Source organism: Chenopodium album, chromosome 27 (assembly GCF_948465745.1).
Source record: "Chenopodium album chromosome 27, dcCheAlbu1.1, whole genome shotgun sequence".
In the NCBI taxonomy this organism is placed as follows: Eukaryota; Viridiplantae; Streptophyta; class Magnoliopsida; order Caryophyllales; family Amaranthaceae; genus Chenopodium; species Chenopodium album.
Genome location: NC_137860.1, coordinates 22,692,276 through 22,705,222, shown reverse-complemented (window position 1 = coordinate 22,705,222; position 12,947 = coordinate 22,692,276). Strand labels below are relative to the sequence as shown.

Genomic DNA, 12,947 nt, shown 5'->3' with positions numbered 1-12,947 from the left:
TGAGACCAATTCGAAAGATATTGAGATGAAAACATAATAATCATAACCTCAGCAATCTGATTCTATCTTAAAACAGTGACTGAGAAAAATAGACAGAAGAAAACAAAAGGCACCCAGTTCAAACAAAAAGATAATTCATCCACCCGCATACAAGAATCAAAAACTGCAGAAATTTCCTGCAATTTCACTAATAAATTTCCTCCAATTCACTTATAAATTGGCTTATATATTTAAGTAATAGAAGGGTTGAAATCAATTTTAACAGATCCCACTGGAATTCCCTGAAATTAAAACAGATCCCGCAGATTTTTCAAAAAAAAAAAAAATAAACAGATCCTGCAGAAATTCCCTGCAGTCTCACTAATAAATTTGCTGCTGTCACTAAATGATTACTCCCTCCATCCCAAAATAAGTGCCACGAATGGGAGATGACTCGTGCAATAAACACCAGCAGCGCAAATTCTATTTTAAGACACGCACAAAATCATAATAGTAGATCTAGTTAAGGAATGTGAAGTACAAAGTACTTCGTAACAAAAAGCATACAAAAAATCTTTGCATCAGAATCAATACAATCTACATCCGAGGAGAGAAACGAGACTATATCTTCTAGTGACCAAAAGTACTAACCTACAAAACTGATTAAACTCAGATGCACATGAAAAGATCTTCAGCAAACATAATAAATCATAATTAAAAGTAAAATTCAGCAGAGTAAAGCACTCAAAATTTTACAATAAAACCATAGCTAATCATGTGGACAGCACAGTGCCAAATCAAAATCCTAAAACAGCAAAAATAAAAGAAACGAATTGGCATTGATCAGCAAAATCATACCACATAAGTCTACCGCACAGTAACTATATCATCAATCTTCAAAATCATCCTTACACACTCTGTTGCCAAGGAGATTGCACTTGTACTGACAAGCAATGGCTGCACCACATTCTCCTCTAAGATATTAGTGATCTGCCCTTTCCTTACATTGATTCCGGCATTGATCTCTCCTTGAGCATGCTTGTTTCTCAATTCAGTAACAATTGAAATTGGGTTCAAACCTGCATTTTCAGCCAAAGTATACGGGATAACCTCAAGAGACTCGGCGAAATGCTTAACACAATACCCTTCCATTCCTTGCAGAGACTTGGCCCATGCCCCCAGCTGTCTCGCGAGCTCAATCTCTGGAGCCCCACCACCAGCAATCAAAAATCTCTTACTCACCAAACATCTCACAACACACAAAGCATCATGCAAACTCCTCTCAGCCTCATCCAGAACCAACTGGTTCGATCCTCGAACAAGAACAGTAGTAGTCCTTCCCATATTCTTAATCCCAGTAATCTTGACAATCTTCGACTCCCCAACAGTCACCTCCTCAACCATATCAGCATGGCCCAGCTTCTCAGCTCTAAAATGCTCGACATTTGCGATAGGCAAGCAGTTCAATGTCTTGGTAATGAACTCGATATCATCCCTCTCGATATCCTTAATCACCAATATCTTTGCTTTAGCCAAGTAATGAAGAGCCAAATCAGTGACAGCATCCCTCAAAATACTCTTTTGAATCAAAAGCACATTACACCCAGCAGCTTTAATCTTCTTAATCATCCCCAAAAGGTAGTTCCTCTCCTCCTTCAAAATCCGATCCATTTGGGTATAATCGGAAACGACAATACTCTGCTCGATATCAGTCTTAGGAGGAGAGATCTGAAACTGAATGACACCAATCTTGGCGTTCTCCATCCTAGTAAGCCCGCCACTAGAATGCGAAACCTTCTTATCGAAGACCAACCCTCTAACCAACTCAGTATCATCGACAGTCCCGCCGTGTTTCTTAACAATCTTAATATCTCTCAAATCAACCATATCAGGCTTCTCAGGATCAACAACAGATAAAACAGCATCAACAGCAAGAGGAGCTAACAAGGAAGAATACTGACTAACAACCTTACTATTCAAGGAAGTAGAGGCAGACTTGACAAGCGAATCCCGATCGGAAAGCTCCAACGGGACAGCCATGGACGTAAGAACATGAACGGCATGAGTAGAAGTTTTGTGGAGGGCGTCAGAAATGACAGTAGGATGAATCCCATGAGAAAGAAGGAGAGAACACTGCTTAAGAAGCGCACCAGCAAGAACAACAACAGTAGTAGTGCCATCACCAGCAACAGTATCCTGAGATTTGGAAAGTTGTACGAGGAATTTAGCGGCAGGTTGAAGAACATCCATTTTGTTGAGAATGGTAGCACCATCGTTGGTGATGATAACTTCTCCGGAAGCAGTTTGGATCATCTTGTCCATACCTTTGGGACCCAACGAGGTGCGGACGGCGTCGGCGACTGCTTGCCCTGCCGCCATGTTTTGCTGCCGGATGTCTTCGGTGCGCTTGTTGTCGACGAAGGTCTCCACCTTTGAGGAGGACCGTGGGGCTTGGACTGCAGGTGCTGCCATTGTTGCGGAGGAGAGAGAAAAAGGTGAAATTTCAATTTGGTATGTAAAACCCTAGAAATCAAATGGGGGAGGAAATATGGGAGAGACGGGAGAGACTAAGGGTCTGTTCTCATTGATTGAACTCAATTGAACTGAACTGAAATGAATATTTTATAAGAGAAGGAAATTAGGAGCTGAACTGAACTGAATTGAATTGAACTGAACTGAACTGAACTCAGCTGAACTGAACTGAACTGAATTTCAACGTAAGAGAACAGGCCCTAAGAACTGAGAAGGCGGTGGTAGTTCTAGTCTGCTCTTCAAATTAAAAAAAAAAAGAGGTGTAGTTCTAGTCTTCTAGACTTGTTGAGAATGTGAATTTCAATTTTATTTAAAACCCCAAAAAAAAAACGAATTTAAAAACAATGGTCATGTTTAGGAGAAAGCTGAAAGTTGAAGCTGATTGAGTTAGCTGATTTTGACTAGCTGATTTTATTAACTGATTTGACTAACTTATTGTATTAACTGATTTTATAAAAGTGTTTGGTAAATAGTTGATAGCTTAAAGGTGATTGAATATGTGAAATGACCAATAAGCTGATTGTGGGGTAGGTAGTTTAGATAGGATTTTAAATTAAATGAGGTTATTAGTGTCATTTCACAATAATTAATGAATAAGCTAATTGAAAAAGCTCCTAAAATGAGCTTTTTCAAAAAGAGCTTATTTAGAGGAATAAGCTCTTTCAATAAGCTTACTACCAAACACTTGTATTAGCTTGTTTGACTAGTCAATCAGCTAAAGTTAGTCAAATAAGCTAATATACCCCCAATAAGCTTTCTCCCAAAACTAAGAACTCAGAAGGCGGTGGTAGTTCTAGACTTGTTGAGATTGTGAATTTCAATTTCAAAAACCAAAAAATTCGAATTAGTACAAGGTTTTTTCTTTCTTTTTTTTTTTTTTTTTTGACAAAGAGAATGATATTAAAAAAAATTAAAAACAAAAATATAAAAGCTGAAAACATCTCACTCTCGTGGCCAACCAATGAGCCGGGATAATCCAAGAACGAGAGACCTTCCTAATTTTGCACACAGAAAGACTCAAAAAGCAGATTGGATATCACAGAATAACCAAGTCGCAAGACTGGAAGACCCTGAACCAGGTAGAATGTTATCAAGGTAACACAGTTGGTGTACACGAGAATACTACTGTAACCTTTCCGAATACCCATTTGGAGTGCCAAGAGACACACTTGTAATTCCGCATGTAGAGCCAAAGCTGAGTGACAAGCCCTGGCGCCACCTCCAAGAACCTGCGAAGAATTTATCCTTCGAAGAATCCAATCCAAACCAACACAATTATCCGACGAAGACCATGCACCGTCGAAGATTAAACATAAATCCACACAATCTGAAGAAATCCCCTGAAGACAATGAACTGGAGGAGAGTTGTCCCTAACACGATGCAAAATACAGGTTTTTAGTTTTACCTCAAAGGCTTGAGAATTCCTATCAACCCAAATCATTGCTTTTTGCAATAACATGTCCATAGAAGAAAAAGACTGACAAAAATGAACATCATTGCGAACCAACCAAATCGCCCAAAGTTGACCGAAAAACCAAGCCACATCGTCCTAGTGCTTAGAGGATGTGAAGAGTGAAATAACAGAGGTAAACCAAACTAGAAAAGTTTCCGAATGTAAAGAGTTTCGACTAAAACCCAACGGACCACAAACCCAAAAACGACTCGACAAAGGACAATCACTAAAGAGATGAGATACTGAACCTTGGTCTTGCTGACAGAAAACACAATAGGGTCCACACTCCACAGGTAAACCTGGATTGCAGTTAAGGAGTCAATGGTAACGTATCATAAAAAAGTTTCCAAGCGGAAATCTTCCATCTAGGAAGAACAAGCGAATCCCAGAAATGTTTCCACCATAAAGAAGGGACTTAAATAGAAGGAACAATGGGGGAACATTGACGGATCAGCATTGCTTTTGGAGATTTCGAAGAAAATGAGTCATCCCTAGTAAACTTCCAATATATAAAATCATCCATTGGTATGCAGAAGAGCCCGATCAACGTGAAAGTGGAGATGTAAAGAATTACATTCAACCTCCGAAATTAACCCTTTCCAATCATTACCCCATTCTCTTTTGTGGGACACACACCATGCCAGAAGGCGACCATGAATAACTGAAAGTTTCTTTGATAAAGAGAACATCGAAAAACTAGAAATATTTTGTGTCCAAAGAGTGGCAATAAGTGTTGCAACCTCCGAAGATAATAAGCACCAATTTTCAATTCTATATGGCCTCTTTCCCAAAGATTGCGAAGCATAGTCAGATAAAATAATAGCAACATGATTAGAAAAAAACTGAATAGGATGACTTACCACAGTTGGCTCCGGGTAATATTGGAACCAAGAAATAGTCGCATAGGTCTTATCTAGACGCTCAAAAGTTGAGTCAAATCACAACGATTGTAAACGGTGATTACAAACGCCTGTCCATGAATTCATATCGACCACGAATGGAAAAAGCCCCACCTAATTTATTAGTCAAAAATTCCCCTCGTTTAAAATCCCCATGTAAAACCAAATTTAGAGTTGATTCTAAAATATCAGAAAGGGCCGATCAAACTTGAGGCCGATTTACTACATGGGGTGCACCATACACAAAAACCACAAATTTTGATAATGAACCCACGAGTATATTACAAAAGATAAAGTTATAAGCTCTCAAAATAGGAACTAACTAAAGCAGTCAAAACCTATACAAAAGAAACCACCACTCAAACCTATTGCATCTGAACCACAGATGCCTGAAAAGGAAACAACAGACAACTTATTTGCAGTCATATCCACAAATACCATAGTATCCATAAAAAAAACATAACATCTAACCCACGAGAGCGGACTAAAGATCTAATATACGGAACTTTAGGGGAATCCACCTGCCTAAGACCCCTATAATTCCATGATCCAAACTTCATCAGACATCGGGTGACCCAACAGGGGGAGTCATCGACCTCTCAGTAGATTTATCAAACGAGACACGAGAGCATCTAGGAACAACAAGACCTCTTTTATTCTTCAAAGGCAAAAAGGAGAAACAGTCTGATGACATAGAGGCCTCTGATTCAGAATACAAATCATACATAAAATTCAGTCTCCATACTTGTTCCCTCCGTATCCCTTTCCAACTTAAAGTAGAGACATAACCAAGCTTGAGGAAGGAGAATAAGTAAAGGGGTCATACATTGAACTTTAGAGACGGATTTTTAAAAGGAGGTAATTGATGTATGAAAGGATAAGATCTTTTTATTCGGAATTCATTTTGGAGGCTCCGAGTTTATACTATATCTGCTGGACGTAATATATGTGGGTCATAGGGAATGCTGGAACCTTAAATACTCTTTAAGGAGAAGGGCATATTAACCAACTTGCGATGAAGCCTTCTTTTCATCCTCCAAATCGAAAAGGAGACAGGGCAATGGTGGTTCCTTTTTGGAGTAGATAGAGGTTTTTTGTGAGTTGAGAAATTGGATTGGTTTGGTGTGTGGCCAGGTTCTTTTAGAGCAAGGCTTACATGTTTGGTTGGTGAGTATATTTTTCTCTTTTTCAAAGGTAAGGGGGTGAAGGAGTGAACACAAGTGGTCTTTTTTTTTGAACGGGTACTCTGGGAATTGGTAGGGTATTGGGGTGAACTGATGCAACTAAAAATACTCTGTAGATTCACTTGGGTAGTTCTGTATTTTTCAATCTATTTCAAGCCAGTATTTATATTTGAGAGATTTTGTACAACATGAGTAGCAGACATACACATCTCATTCTTAACCACGGGAAAATGGGGTACTTCGTACTCTTTGTTACAAAAAAAAAAGACCCAACCTATTAGAGAGATCTATTCAAAGGTTCAATGAGGTAAAAATATTGATTACTGATTTGATATATTAACTATTGTATGATTATAGTTAGTTTATATTTGCTAGGATGAGTTGTTTTAAATTCTTAATGAAGTTTCGGTAATAATGATTGATCTTCTCCAATGAGGGCATAAGAGGTGGTGCCGCTTCTAACAAGAGTGTAGTTATTTTGTAGGTATTTTATTAATCCATGATGAACACATGGCCATAATAGTGCTACCTTTATTATGAACGTTTGAGTTAATGATTTGTGCGTGTATTATTTACGGTGATGACTTTGGAATCTTGGCTCATAGCTAAGTCGCCTTTATTTTTTTATTGCTTTGCTATATTACACTAAGAGAAGGACATATATTTTTTGGTGAACAAAGAAGGACATATATCATTGTGTTGAAATATTGTAAGAAGATTAAGTGAGGGAATGTTATAAGAACTCATTATGTAGTCTTCTAACAATATAATGTTGATGTACTTTTTATGATGTCAATATTATACTAATTTGTTTGTATCCCACATTAACAAAATAGAATGGGCTTGTAATATTTACGTTACTTGGACTATTTAATTTTGCAAATAAAGATGGGCACGGGTCGTGCCTGTACGCGGGCGGCACGGGCCCGGCACGATTCCAACACAGCACGGTAGCTAGCACGGCACGGCGGCCCACCTGTGGGCCGTGCCCTGAACACAAATCAGGGAATCGGCACGGGCACGACACGAGGCACGGTGGGCGGCACGGTGGCCGGCCCGTGGGTCGGTACGCCGACACAGCACGTCAGCACGTGGCACGGCCGGGCACGACACTCGTAATTTTTTTTTTATTATATGCATTGTTGTTTTTTTGCTAAATTAATAAAATTATTTATATAAACTTACACATAATTAGACAAATAATTTATATAACCTTAATTAAAATAAAGTTGTTCAAAACAAAATATATTAACATTAACATAAACATAAATTAAAAACATTATTTATATAAAATTAAGTTGTAATTTTATATATATATATATATATATATATATATAAAATATTATATATATATCGTTTCTTACTTACATTTATTATTTAAAAAAAATGGCACGGTTTGGTCCGCGGCCCGGCCCGCCAGGCACGTGGGCCGTGCCATGCCGTGGGTTGGGGTGTGCCAAATTTAGGCACAGCACGCCCACCACCGCGGCACGGCCCGCGGCGGCACGGCGCGTTCCGTTGCCCATCTTTATTTGCAAATTAAAGATTCTCACATGGATAGTTTAGTATGTATATAATGCTTGCATTATTTTACAAGTTTGAAAATAAAGCAAAGATTATGCATGAGCCTTAGTGTTGGTATATGTATTATTTAATTAAATATAATTACTGGTCAATATTAATTACGTATTTATTTAATTTTTTTTAAAAAAAATTTTAACTAATAAGTTAATAATTATAATGGTATCAGTTGGAGGACGGATTAAGAGGACGTCTTCCCTACCCTAATTAATCTTATTAATCAACTTAGAAATACAAAAACAATTATAATTATTGTTTACCTGAGTCTAGCTAAACAAGAACCACACCTAACTCTAGGTGTCACTCACAGTTGAACTCACAAATGCCACCCAAGCACTAAACCCGCAGTGATTCAATTACAACACTTAAATTCCCTAAATAATGCTTTCTCACAAAGCAAAAGTAAGACACAAAGTAACTCTCAATAGGGTGTGTGCACAAAAAGTTATTAAAATGACAAGCTATTTCCTAGTAATGCAGCGCGATATTGCAGTGTAGCGCCACATCAGTCATCCCTATACCTAACTGCGGGTTAGATGACGGTTGTAGGTCTAGGTGGCAAACCTTCATTCGAAACTTTTGAAGGCTGCTTGAGAGAGACAGAGGAAGAGGAAAGTGTTTGAGACTTTGAATAATTGAACCTGCTTATAGGCTTGTGGCCAAAAATATTATGTAGCACCATTATTTTTTTCCAACTTTAAGAAAACAGTATTGAAAATTTGAATATTAATATGAATAAGTTTTTGCCAACATTTGACCACAAAGTTGTTGGGTATAAGGATGATAGATTTTCATATCTTTTTTGAGGTTTTTTTTTCTTCCTTTTATAACATTAGAAAATGTCTTAAATAACATAAAATATTAATTATTATCATTAAATATTAGTTATTATTATCTATTAATATTAAATATTATTAAATATTAATAAATATTAATAATTAATATTATTGTCTTTAAATATTAGCTATTACTATTAAGTATTAATTATTAATATTATTAAATATTAAGTGATATTAATACTATCTTTAAATATTAATCTATATCTATACTTAGTATTTAAAAAAGCAAACTAAAAAAGACATATGTCATCATTCTATTACACTTCCCCATCTTTTTCAACTCAATGTGCCACATATCGTTATATATTTTTTATTTTTAATTATACAATTCTTCTTAACTCTTTCATTAAACACTTTATCTTCATCTCCCCTCTTTAATTCAACCTTTTTATTTTCTCTCTTTGATTTTAGTCCCTCCATCTTCTTTTCTATTAAGTCTCATTTCAAATTAAAGTCCCAAAATTTTTATTTCTTTAATTATGTTTTCGGTTACATATTACACTCATAATTATTTATTAGTATTTCCTCACTCATCTCTCAATGTAATTTTCTATGAACAAGCCGTGTATTGCACGGGTCAGAAGGCTAGTTACTATAGATGTAAGCCCGTGCGATACACGGTTTTAAATTATATTTTATTTCTATTTTAATTTCTATTAGATAAATAGAAGAAATTAAGATTTTGTTTTGAGAACCTCTATAACGTTAATGAAGTAAATATAATATTAAATATTCATAGCATGTACACAGTGAAAAATGAATGACCTTCCTCATATCTTATGTATCTGTTTATCTCATGGATTGTTGATTGTGCTACATTGAGCCGCATACTCTAATCTGCCCTTCTTGCAAAATTAACATTTTGACTCCTAATTATGATCGTCTATAAAAGTTGTAGGATGGATATATAATAATTTACTTTCATAAAATTGTACATTTAATTGTGTTGGATTTACTTTAAACTAGTTTGGGACCCGTGCCAAAGTGGTGATAAACTATTATCATGAATATGATAAACTTTGTAACGTGGTAAATAAACTTTTAAGTCGAATAAATGATAAACGATGAACGATTTTTTTTGTTTGTGTAAGATAATGAGAGAGAATATTTTATTTATTCTAAAAATTTATATATTTTTTTTGTCTAATCCAAAATTGAACTTTTTTTGTTTTAATGGTTTTAAATATAATTCTTTGTGTTTTGAATGAACGTAGTTTATTATCAGCTTTCTTTTTTTATTTTTTATAGTATATATATGTTGTTATTTTAACTTAGCTTTTCATATTTCATTGTTATTATTTTTTTTATCATAAACATGTTTTAAGTTTAATTGAACGCGATTTTTGATTTGAAATACTAATATTTATTATTAATTTATTTTTAATGTTTTTACAGTATTTCATTGTAATTATTTTATATGTTATTATATTTTTTTGATCTAATCCAAAATTGAACGCGTTTCTAATTTTTTGAAAGAACTTGATTTTCATACTTTACAGTTTAATAATTTTATTGAACGTGATTTTTATTTTGTAATTTTAATATTTTTTTTATTATTATTGTGATTAAATTTTTATAAGAAATGTATGATTAAATTTTTTTAAATGTATAAGTTAAATATAATTCTCATAACATTTTATTGAACTTTTGTATCAATCACTATTTTTTAGTATTTAAAAAAAAATACATTTATGATCATGAATTTTTTAATGTATAAATACGTGTAAATTGAATTCAAATTGTTAAATCTCATTTGTTAATTTTGCTTAGGTGTCGAATGAATTTTTTTAATTCTAAAATAGAACACAAATTTAATTTTGTCATTGGTCAAATAATATCGTGCGGTAGACGATATTTTTTTTATAGATCATTTTGTATAATTTTTTATTAAATAATATAATTTTTAAGATCTAAAGATAATTTTTTGTTCTTTAAGAAAGATAAGCTTGCTTTCAAAAAAAAAAAAAAAAAAAGAAAGATAAGCTTTAGTTTTTAATATTAAAATCTTGATAAATCACTATTCGTTAGTTTTACCTACGTGACAAAATTCTTAAATCATTCGTCACATTTGCTTAGCTGGCGAGGGAATTTTTTAATTCTAAAATAAAATACAAACCTAAATTTTTATTGGTCGAAATAGTGTCTTTGCTTATGTGGCGCGCCAATTGCTCTCGAAAAATGCCTACTTTATTTATATAATATTAGATATTAGTTTATTATTGAATATTAATTAATATTAATATTATTATTATTGAATATTAATTATTATTAAATATTGATTATTATTACATATTAATAATAATCTATTTAATATTATTATTAAATATTGATTATTATTTTTAAGTAGAGTAGAGTAGATTTTAGCATAGTAGAGCTGAACAACTCAAAAGAAAAGGGCCTTAGCTACCTTAATATTGTCATTTATCTAGTCAAAATAGTGAGTTTTGTATGTAATACGTAGTAGTGAGCTAAATTCAATTGTCGTCTACTTAATTAAGACGAGTGATAAAGGGTTCAATCTTAAAAGTTTATTTTGTTCTCGTAATCTGACTATTATTATTTTTAAGATAGTTTATTTCGTTATAGAAATGGTTTTATTATGAATGATTGTTAGTCCTTGTTAACAAAAACATATAAAAATTATGCGGTCTTAAAGACTCATGACCTTTTAAATATGTTTAATCTGATTAACCATTGTAGTTTTTGTTGTTTATCGTAATTTATTACATGGACTCATCGTATGAATCGATTCGACAAATGCACTCTTGATCTTTGTTTAATTAAGATAAACCAATACTTTTTTTTATCAATTCGAATTTCATTTATCCAGATAACAGAATAAGACGAATTTTATTACAATATTTATTTACCAAACTCTAGTATTCTTCTGTATCTATTCCTTATAAGTAATTAAAATTTTTTATTTTGTATTTCAGCTCTTATCTACTCCTTGAAGTACCACTCACTCTTCACAAAGAAAGAGAGGGATGAAATTTTGAATTTAAAAAAAATCTTTAAAATATGAGCAATTTTTTTTTTTTAAAGGAAAATGCATGTAGACACCCAAATGAGTCTTCCCAAAACCAAACCCAGTGATGAATACCTTTCACGTCATCTGATTATCGAACGAAGTGAAAGTGTGAAAAGTCTAATGATGTGATTGTTTTTATTAAACTCATTCTTTCTGCTTTGAAAATGTACTCTATTTATGAAAATAGCCATTCCAATTTAGTTTATTTCCATGATATGGGTCCAGTAATAGTGTAGTTGGATTGAGAACGAAAAGAGCTTTCCAGCGATATATTATAAGCTCAATTTCGATGAATAATGAGGAAGTTATGACCAAAATACTAAGTTGGGCCCGAAATGATTTTATATGTGACCCAATGATCTAGTGGAGGCCTATTAATTATTATTCCTAAAGTTATTAGGATTGACTTTAGTCTTCTAGAATAATTTAGAAGGTTCTTTTAAATTCTAATGGAATTAGGATTGATAATTATATTTTAAAGAGTTTTATTTGGAATAAAATAAGTGTTTTATGATAAATCTGATTTTAAAACTGTTTAACGCGGATTCTAATTACTTAATTATATTAGGAAAAGGATTTCGTACAAGCGCATTTTTATCTTTTAACCAGCGCCAGACGATTGGCTCTGCGACAGAACCAATTTTATCCGGATTCGAATTCTATATCTTTTCTATCGATTTCCGGATTGTTTTTCTATCCTTGACCCCCGTTTTCAAATCATTGACGACCATCAATTCTTTCTCTTCTTTCTTTTTAAGCAATAGCTTATTCTTTCTCCCTCTTGCTTTCTAGCTAGCTTTTTCACAAATACCATACCACACTCATTAGTTCTAGATACACACACTAGCCAAGTTCGAAGTTGCCTTCGCCCTAGACGTGAAAGGTTGATACTTTTGAGGGTTTGGACCCAAAATCCAATTTCTAAACTCTTTACTAATTTAATTTAATTCTTTGATTTCTTATTTTATTGAATTTTACTAACGCGTGTATTTTGTTATTAGAAAGAGATACGAAGCATCAAAGTGAGTAATTCTATTCCTCTATTTCTTTAGAAGGCGTGCTTAGATTTATTTAATTCCTAAAATCATGTTAGGGTATTTATATTCCTAGTATCATGTTATCTTTCTAATATCATGTTTAAGGTGCTTTCTATGATTTCTAATATCATGTTAGTACCATGTTAGGATTAAAACTTTGATCTTTATTATTTAGTGACATGTTAGGGTTTGTTATTAATCATGTTAGTATCATGTCTGGGATCTTGCTAATATTATTAAGCTTTACTGAGATTCTGATGATTTGTTGTGTCTATATTATTATCATGTTGCTTGATATATATTGTTGTTATTGCTAAGTCACGCCTTTTATGCAGGTTTAAAGGGAATTTGTACTTGAAATCATGCCTAATAAGATAATTAATAATTTGGTTTAGGTTAATGTGATTTTAA

General features: G+C 33.5%; 1 pseudogene; it reads right to left on the bottom strand.

The window, feature by feature from the left end:
- Window positions 1-669: 669 nt before the first annotated feature.
- Window positions 670-2,550, bottom strand: LOC145619212 (T-complex protein 1 subunit delta pseudogene; annotated as a pseudogene).
- Between the last annotated feature and the right edge of the window lie 10,397 nt (window positions 2,551-12,947).